Below are 10,640 nucleotides of genomic sequence, written 5' to 3'. Positions count from 1 at the left end.
CTGCCCCACCGATTGAGCCAAACCAAAGGCTATCATCCATCCTCTTAACACGCTCCCTGCCTTTCCCGTTCGGGAAGGCCTCTGATTCAGCGACCCCCTGAACAACCATCTCCTCCAGGAGGCCTTTCTGAGCCCTCTGCTGAAAGCTGCTTCTCCCTCTTCTGAGTTCCATTAGCACTCAGTGCCTGTCCTGTGCACCTGAAGTTTGTTACCTACTTCCGGTAACACCTCTTCTTCTGCTGAGGTCTGACTTAACTGCTGGTTTTCACCAGTGTGCGTTCTAGCTCTCTACCTCGACCGCAAGTTCGAATCTCAACCACAGAGTCCCAGAGAGTGAAGTGGGAATAGTCATCGCCTCCATTCCAAGGCTAAGTGTAGTGAGCACTAGATAAGGCGTGCTGACCAGAGCATGGCCATGAAGTCGAGAGGCCTGGGTTTCAGTTCTTTGCTGGTACCAGTGGGTCATGTGACTTTGGGTATGGCGGGCATGTTTCCTTCCCTGCAAAATGATGGACAGATGCAAATGTCCCTTCCAGCTCTGGTATTCTCTGAGTCTATATGACTGAGGGCTGACCAAGCCCTAGGCCTAAGGAAGGAGCAAGGAAGGCTATGGACCAGCCTTTGGAGGGAGAGAAGAAGAGGGAGATGGGGAGCTAATAGCTCTGGAGGAAGGAAGGACATGCTGGGCTAATGGGATAATTGGATAATCCTCAGAGCTAGGGGCTGCCAGGCTGGGGCCAGCTGTTAGAAGCAGACACAAATAGCACAAGCAAAACAAGGGTGCTGGTGCAGGAAGCAGCTTGCTGAGAGATATGGAGGAGGGGCGGTGGTGGCCAGAGGGTGGGGTAGGGGGATAGAAGTGAAATTAGAGCTCCCTTACCCCCTGGTCTACGGCACTGTTGAGAACAGGGCCCTTAGGGACCTTGTGCTCTGACCTTAGAGCAAAGATTCCATTCAGGGGCTGTGGACCCATTTCTGCATTAGTGGACATAGGGGACATTCTTAGAGACCCTGGACTTATTCTGGCCTTGAGGGTGTCCCTCCACCAAGATGAGCCTTAGGGACCATGAAGCCGTCATCCCTGCCCATTGGGATTATCTGCAGATGGACCATCTGTCTGACATGGTTGTGAAGATGTTGCTGGACACTTGTAAAATAATGATTTAGGATGCAGATCTTAGGGTTCCCTTTGTTCCAGGCTAATAAGTGGATCTGTCCGTGGGGTTGGGCATAGAATAAAAACAATTGGGGAGGGGCCTCTGGTCTGGCAGTCAGAAGCCTGGCTTCTAGTCCCAGGTCTGCTGGGTCACATAATTCATGATGTCATCTCTCCAGACCTCAGTGAGCCCATCCGTAAATGGAGGGTGATATACAATACCTTTCCTGCAGGGCTGATAAAATGTGAAGATAAAATGCAATCATGAGTGGGAAAGTGATTCGGAATTTATAAGTGCTCTGCAAACTACTTTAGTTCCCATCCTGTTTCTAACTCTATGTGATTTTAGAAAGGCCATTTCCCTTCTCTGAATTCTAGTTTTTTTCTACTACAAGGTGATGAAACCAAACTAGATGCTTTTTATTTTCCCTTCTAATTTTAGTGATTCTAATCCTTATAAAAATAGTATATTTACATTTGTATACACTACAAGGAAAGTATGAGAAAGGAAAATTTGAGGCTAATATTATTTATGAATATAGATATAAAATACTCTATATTAGCAAACCGTATTCAGCAATGTATTACAATAACATAAATCATGACCCATTAGGGATCATTCCAGGAATGCAAGGATGGCTTAACATTAGATAATGAATCAATGTTATTCGTATTAATAAATTAGAAAATATTATAGGAGCATCTCAATAGATGCAGAAAGTGATTTTGATCAAAAAAGTAAATATCCATCCATAATAAAAATTCTTAGCAAACTAGAAATACAAAGATATTTTCTTAATTCAAAGGGTATTTTTCAAAAACATACAGCAAACATCATGCTCAACGGTAAAAGAGTAAAGCCTTCTCCTAGCAAAGACCAAGCCCACTACTCTATTCATATTTTACTAAAGGTCCTAGAGATCACAATAAAATATGAAAAATAAAAGATATAAGACTGGGAAAGGAATAAAGTGGCATTATTTGCAGCTGAGTTGACTGTCTATATAGAAAAATCCAAAAAACTTCTTTGGAGTATTATTGAAACTAACGAGAGTTCATCAAAGCTGTCGGGTATAAGATTAATATAAAATCGATAGTGTTCCTATATACCAGCAAAACTATTATAAGAAGTAATTTTTTAACATATCGTTTGCACTTGCAAAAAAAACCTAGAAGTTACCTAGGAATAAATCTAACAAATACACACAAAAAAGAAGATTCAGATTGGTGAAGAGACGTGCCGTGCTCATGGATGAAAAGAGTCAACTTTGTAAAACTGGCGGTTTTAATTGATCTCTAAATCAATTTGGAGATCCAGTGCAATTCCCTTAAAATTCCCCATTGGATTTTTCATGAAATTTTACAGTTTGGATCCAAAAAATGACATAAAAAGAACAACGGTCAAGAAGAGCCGCAATAATTTTCTTCCTTTCAAAGAAGGTGATAATTGGCCCTAATAGATATCTAAAGTATAAATCTCAAATCAGTACAATAGTGTGGTGTAGGAACAGGCAAATCAACATGGTGAATGGGATATGAAGGTTAAAAGCAAACTTGTCTGCTGGATGGGAACCTGTTAAATGGTCGAGGGCATACTGAAAACCACAGAAAAAGAATGGTGTGTTCATGAATAGTTTTGAGACAATGGAGTTTCTATATAGAAAAGAAAAATTGAAAACAAAATAAAGGTGGGAAAAAACCAACATTTAAAAAAGCAAATATAAAAAAATATCTTTATGATCTCTGGGCAAAGATAGCTTTCTTAAAACTCAAAGCAAAAGTTGTAAAAGAAAATGCTGCTAAATTGACAAAACGACATAAACAAAGCACAAAGAAAAATCAGGGAGAAGGTATCTGCCATGCATATAATCAATAAAGGATTAATGTCCATAATATAAAACTCCTATAAAAATAAACAACTGATTAGATAAATGGGTGGAGTTATGATCAGACAAAATAGAAGAAATCTAAATGATCAAGAAACATGTAAAAATAAGTTCAAACCCCTTATACATTGTTGGTGGGAATGTAAATTGATCCAACCACTATAGAAGACTATATGGAAGTTTCTCAAAAAATTAAAAATAGATCTACCACATGATCTAGTAATTCCACTTCTGGGTACATACTCCTAGGAAATGAAAACAAGATTTTGGCAAGATAGATGTACTCCCATCTCAATATTGTCTCAATATTTTTCACAATAGCCAAGACACAGAAACAAGGCAAATGTACCTCAGTAGATGAATAGATAAAAAAGATGTGGTACGTATACTCAATGGAATATTATTCAGCGACGAGAAAGGAAGATATTGTGCCATTTGTGATATGGATGGACCCTGAGCACATTACGCTAAGCAATATATTTAAGAGTACAAACTTGTAAGGAGTAGTAAATAAGTCACAGAGATCTAGTGCACAGTATAATGAATATAGCCAATAATAGTACACTATAATTATAGTACATAATATTGTACTATTATTTAATATGGTAAATTAAATACCACTATATCGGTAAGCATATCGCAATATATAAATGTATCGGAGTAACACACCGTGCACCTTAAACTTACATAATGTTACTTGTCGAATTTAATAAAAAATGTTTTTTAAAAAATGAAAAGTTCAATCTCACTAGTAATTAGGAAAAGGCAAATTAAAATATATTTCACAGCCATTCATAGTCAGCCAATTGGCAACAATTTAAAAAATGTAGATAGGGCCCAATCATGTGATTAGAGGGTTGGGGCTTTATATAAACTGTGATTTATTCTTTCAAGCAACTATCATACGGAAGACAAAGTGAATGAACTCAATAGATTAACTCTTATTCTGTACTCAAAGCTAAATGTCTCTAGCGCTTTCTAGACTATGCCTTGAATCTGTCTTTTATGCCAGTGTTCACGGCTGTTGTCCTTCACCTCGTTTTTAGTATAACGAATCTTGATATAATTTAAATTCAGCTTCCTCTTAAAACATCCCTGCGTCCTTTTAATTCTGACATTACAGATGAGAAAATCAAGACCTAATAAAACTGAGTTGTGCTAAGTTCACACGGCAGATGAGTGGCGGAACTAGAACTGGAATCTGGTCTTAACTCTTCAGACCATGTAAGGCTACAGATAATCGCAGGGAATGGTCAACACAGAATTTATCCTGCTTCCCGGCCTGGGGCACTTTGTCCCTCAAACATCCCTGGATAGCTCTAGTCTCACCTGTGCAATCCCTTCTAGCTGGTGAAGTGTTTAGATCTGGCTTTACCATTAAATCTCTGTGACTCAGTAAGTCAAACTCTCTGTGCCTCAGTTTCCTCGTCTGTTAGATGCCAATCATTGCTGCCTGGCTATCGCCTGAGCTCATGGATAGAATCAAGTGGAATAAAAGACAGGAAACGATAAATGTGTGAAATAAATGAGAAATTCATTCTTTTAAAATTACTATTTCTTTTTATTATTCTCAGGATACAGAAATGCCTGTTCTCTTGCTGAAAGGATCATGGGAAGTCCAATTTGTAAAGAAATTCGATGTGGGAAATTTTGCCACCTAAGGTGAAGGAAGCATGGCGATGGAGCGGGGACTGCTGGCCTTATACCAGAAGCAGGACTCTGGATGCTCTGCTCCCTTCTCCTGCTTCCTCTTGCTTGTAGCCTCTGTGCCACTGAAGTCTGTGACCCGGAGGGCTGGCAGGCAGTCTGGGGTCCTTGGAGGCAGGGCTGGCCATCCCCGACAGAATATTGAAATTGGTCTTCGAATCTCTTCTCTGTGCCCTTACTTCTGGTCTAGTCTTCACTATGTCCTTCCTGGGCTTCTGAGGGAGGGGTTCTGTACAACCTCTTCCCTCTCTACCAACCACTGTTAGGTTTCCCACTATTTAAGGCCTAAGAGCACCCTGAGGTTGAGAACTGATCTTGGCCCCATCTTGGTAGAGTTCATACTCAACAAATGCTGGACTGAGCCAGAGGGACTGACTGTGTGTCTTCCTCCTTAACCACAGCTTTGTGCTGAGCTGGGCCTCCTACTCACAAAGAACATCCAACGGGTCCTTTCCCACAGACTGCTGGGGACCACTGCCTTCGCCCTGGCTCTGTTCATTTCCCAGCAGATCTGTGGAGAGTGATGGTAGACCTGGCGGATGGTCACACGGAGCCGTGGAAGGAGAAGCACGTGCACCTAGAGGTTCCACTCCCTGCCCTGACTCCTCTGCGGCAGCTCAGAGGTGTCACACCTCCACGTTCCCTGACACCGGCTGGCAGGGGGCCTGGGGGCCCCATGGACAGGGCTGGCGCTGAGAAAGGCTTTAAATTTGAGCAGGTTATGCTACCTCTCTTTTCTTGTTTTTAAAATGGAGAAATATTTCTCATTCTCCTGCTTTGTAGTGCTGTAAGAATTAAATGTGAATTTATTAATGAAGAAGTAAAGATTAAATGTGAAAATGAATGAGAAGAGAAATGAGACAAGCAAGGCATCTCTGGAGCCAGGCTAGTGTGCCAGGCTCCTCTGCCTGCAATCCTTGGGCCACTGCCAGCTTGGACTTCAGTCTGGCTGCCTGGGGGCCACCTCTGGTGGCCTTCCTCTCCCCTGGAACAGAGACATAGAAATAACGCGGGAGGCCCTGCCCTCCTGAGTGACCTTTTATCTACACAGGATTGTTTTCTCTGCCAAATAGACCAAAAGGAAGGAAGGCCGGCAAGACATTAGTTCTTTTCTTAGCTCCTAATGGCTGACATTTCAGGAAACCAAAATTCTGAATGGGACCAGAAGGGATTTCAATCCATTCTGCCTGTCTGCAGGCAGGGTCAGTCTTACATGACGGCTCTGTTAAACAGGGTGTACTTTTAGAGGTTCGGGGGGTGCCCTTGGCCAAAACTCCCTTCTAAACTCATTTGCTCATGCTTGGAAATCCATCATTAGAACCGTAGTACTTCTTTGGCACAAGCCAAATGTGGGTTTTTGTCTTTTGTATAATCATACGAATCACACATATAAAATCGTATCAGTCACCTCAGAGTGAATGTAAGAAACTGGTCCTCTCCTCAGAGCAGGCTCAGATGGAGAGACTAGAACATTGCAGGTAGCAGCCCCTAGGTCTGGAAGAGGGAAGATGGGAAGCATGCAGAACAGAAAGGATGTAGAGGGAGGGAGAGCTGATGAAGTCTTTCCACTTGGACAGTCAGGTATGGCTTTCAAAGCACCCACAAAAACTGCATGTAAAAACAAGCGAGACAAAAATTATAGGTCACATTTTATGGTTCCATTTATATCTAGCAAATGCAACTTAATCTATAGCAACGGAAAGTAGATCAGTGGTTTCCTGGGTAGAGTTGAGGGGAGGTCAGAGGAAGGAGGTCAAAGGTGCATGGGAGAACTCGGGGTGGGGGGGTGATCGATATCTTGATTACAATGACAGTTTCAGGAGTGTACGTATGGGTCAAAACTTATGAAATCAAATACTTTAAATATGTGCAATTTATTTATCCTGTATACCTGAATAATACTTTTTGGAAAAGAGTTAAAAGAAAAAAAAAAAACTACACGAGTACAGTGTGCCTGCTGAATTATTCATCGCACACAGCTCTGGTAAGTTCTGGCAGAAACAAGTGTTTTCTAATAAGACATGCTACCTCTCTTTTCTTGTTTTTAAAATGGAGAAATATTTCCTCTCTGGGAATCGGGAATTCTCTCTGTAAGGTGACAGGGATGAAGTAAACGATCCTAAGGTCCTATCCAGATGTCATAATCTAGATTGTGAAAGTCAAAAATGTTAAGTGATAGGAACCATTATGAAAGCTCAAAGGATTTGAAACAACTGTAAGGTAGGAATTATTAAATAACCAAAGTATACAGAAATACTGGGTACAAATAGTGGATTAAACACATACGTCTAATTTCATTATAGCTAAAACTCACTAAAAGAGATTTTTTTAAGGGCAAAGTCCCCAATGGGAGGTCTTAGAAAAAAAAATATGACGTCAGAAATGAAAAACTTAATGGATGGATTAGAAGATAGGTTGAAGAAATTTCCGAAAGCAGAGTAAAAAGACAGAAACTAGGAAAGAACGGATGAGACATTTATCCCAATAGCTAAATCACGGTCGTTTTAGAAACACAACAAAGGATATAAAATAATTCAAGAAAACACTCAAGAGTCGAAGGAGACAAGATTTCAGATCAAAAGGGCCACTGTGTGTCCAGCACAATAGGTATGTCATGGTGAAATTTCTTAATTCCTGGGACAAAGGAATCCTACAAGGTCACATGCAAAGAAAGCTTTGGCTTCAACAGCAGCCTTGGAAGCTGGAAAACAATGAAGCCGCGCTATCAAAGTTCTGAGGCAAAATGACTTCTTATCAAGAATTCTGTACAATCAATCAAGAGTTAGACATTTTCTGACATGCAAGATTTCAAAAAATTTGAAATCTTGCACTCTCATGCACTCTTAGGAAGTTCTAAAAATATAGATGTCATCAAAAAGAGGGAAGAAAGCAAGAAATGCAAAAATATGAGATCCAGAAACAGATGATCCGTCACAGAAAAGAGACCAGGGAAATTCCAGGAAGATAGTAAAAGGGGGTTCTAGGGGCGCAGCCGTGTAGCTATGCCCCCCCCCCCCACATAGCAAAAGAGAAGGCTCCATGAGATTTTCCCAAGAACATATTGAGCGGAGAGCTGGATGGCTGTCAGAGTTTAAGGTTAATTAGTGAGAAGATTTTAGAAAACTAAGTATATGAGAAAATAAGATAAAACAAAAAGATTCTGGAACGAAAAAGCAATCATAGTCGACTCTATGGCTTAGCTGTTAGTGGCATTTACATTGTCATAATAACAAGCACACTAATTATTGATCTACCAAAAATTACACTATACCTACATTAGGAAGAAGGGAGTCTGGGAAGTGTGCATATGTGTAGAGGGGGCGAGTAGAAAAAAACAGAGCAGAATCCTCATCTCCCCTGGTGGGAAGTCAACAGATAATGTCTGAGCTGAAAAATCAGGAAGTAGCAATACAAACATGTTATTTATAGATAGGTAAAAGAATTAGTTAAACAAGTTGAAAATGGTCCCTCTAGGGAAGGGGAAATGGGTGTGGGGGCGGGTACAGGGAGGCTGAGGACCACTCTTTGTCTTACTAAACCTTACAGAACTGTAGAGTTGACTTTTTTTAATTACGTGACTGTATAAGTTTGATAAAATTTTTAAAATGAGTATGGTGAAGGGGTGGTGAAATTAACCAACAGTGCAAATAGGTGTTCCACATATAGGTACCAACCTGCTGGGGCCAGGTTTCATGCAAAACACATGTATGAGGGGGCTTCCATTTGGGAAGTAACATGGGGCTAATCCCACACCAGTGCTTACTGCCTTCTCAGTACGTTACTTAGCCTAAATCTCAGTGTCTCACCTTGAGAAACCAGATTGAAGGAGTGGTGAAGGTTTCGTGGGCAAAAGTCTACAGAATACTGAGTGGGCAGAGCTTAGATCCACAGCCAGCTGCTTCAGGTATTAAAATGGAGTAGAGCTAGGGGTTGAAACGCAATGAGTGGAACAGGGAAAGATGGGATCTGCTAGTGGCAAACAGACACTGGCCCTAGCAGCAGGAGAAGACTAGGAAGGAGGTCGTGCTTGTGGGCTGGCTTGTACCTTGCATGTCAGACTCTGATTCTTGTACGCTTGAGTCTTAAATTTCATTGGAAACTGAAAAGTTTCTGCTTCAGCACACAATGGTAACTCCAGGAGGGTGGTTTCTGAGAGGGATTCCTGTTGTCAGCCACCTCCATCAGCGGCAACACAGTGAGGGGCCGGCTCTCAGACACAAACGCCCTTGGGAGAGGCCACTGTCATTAGCAAGCGGAGACGAATGTGTTTCAGGAGAATTCACAACACAAGGTATAGTGTGGAAGAAAAACACCCTGAACTAGGAAAGAAAAGACCCAGCTTCCCAGGTCTCCTCTCTGCCACTTCCTGGGTAAGTCACTCAGTTTAATAGCTCACTTTTCTCCTCTGTGAAAGGAGAAAAGGGTCCATTCCTGGCATGTAAGAAAATAAACTCCCTGCGGACAGGTACTGTCTGTCTTGTTTACTGTGGCTTGCATATCGCACTCTGTAAACCCGCTGTGGTCTCATGATGTGCAAATTTGCACTGTGGTGGTCGGTGGAGAAGAGAAGAATCTCTTATGGGAGCTTTTTTTTTTCTTTCTTACTTTTCATTCTTTTGGGTTTTCTCTCCTGTTGTTGTTGTGTTGTTGTTGTTTTCTGTTGGCAGGTTACACCCAAAGATCCAAGTTTGTATTAAAAAGAAAAAAGAAGAAGAAAGTACCTAGCATAGTACCTGGTACATAGCAGGTATTCAATAACGATTTGTTAAATGAATGAAATTAAAGATAAAGATAATTTATTAGACTCGTAAGACTGAAAAGTGAATTTCATTGAGCCCAGTCAATGAAATTAATCACAGATGAAGAAACTGAAGCCTAGTGAAAAGGAAAAAATGTGTTTGTGGTCATTCCAGGTTAGTAGGAGTGGAGCCGAGACTCAAGTCCCAAAACTATGGGAGCTCAATAGAGATAGGTCAGGACAGACAAGCCGGGGAAGAGAAGTAGCCACATCTTTGCATAAGAGGAAAACATCAATGTAACAAAATACTATTCTGAACCAATTAGCAAAGTCTGGCAGTGGAGCAAGATATAGCAACAAGAGCACACAATATTTGGTTCAAGTTCCACCTGTGCTACTTACCCATGTGACTTTGGGCTAGCCACCTAATCTCTAAGTCCCGTTTCTTTTTCTAAAAAGCCAGGAAAATAATAGCGTCTACTTAACAAAAATTTTGTTCGAATGAAAGTAAGTTAGATGTGGTATGTGAAGAAAATATCTCGCAAGCTATAAAATATCATAGATTGTAAATCTGTTCGGCCAGGATCCTTCCTGAGTAATCTCTCGCTCACTAACAAATCAACGTGGATTATTAATGATAGTTTTGTTTTGTTTTTTCCCCCAGCCAGCTAATTGTCGCTTAGAATATCAAATGGAAGGAACTTGAAGGATAAGTTTTGATGGAGAAGGGCAGGAGGACGAAGTGGAAGTTATCGTCTGGGTGAGGGTGCTGCAGGGGTTAGTCCTGAGTGGGCAAGAGCGGATAACACCACAGAGAGGACTGGTCCAGGAGTTGGAAACCAGGTTCCAGACTTTAGGATTAGAAGGGGCTGTGAACCCTCCCGATTGGTCTCCTCTGTAGAGGAGAGATAACAACACCACCTCTGCTAACTTGGTGGCTATTGCAGTGTCACGTGAGATGGAGGTTTGAAGAACTTTTAGGAATTTTCGATCGCCCATCTCTGTGAATGAGAGATTATCGTTCCTTTAGAACAGCCTGGATGAAGGAATAGGAGCACGTGTATAATAAACCTTGCCCATTGTTATGGACTGAACTGTGTCCCTCCAAAACTCTATGATGAAGCCCTAACCCCTAATGTGACTATTTGGATAT

Source organism: Pteropus alecto, unplaced genomic scaffold (genome assembly GCF_000325575.1).
Source record: "Pteropus alecto unplaced genomic scaffold, ASM32557v1 scaffold113, whole genome shotgun sequence".
Lineage (NCBI taxonomy): Eukaryota > Metazoa > Chordata > Mammalia > Chiroptera > Pteropodidae > Pteropus > Pteropus alecto.
Note: the sequence above shows the minus strand (reverse complement) of the source record.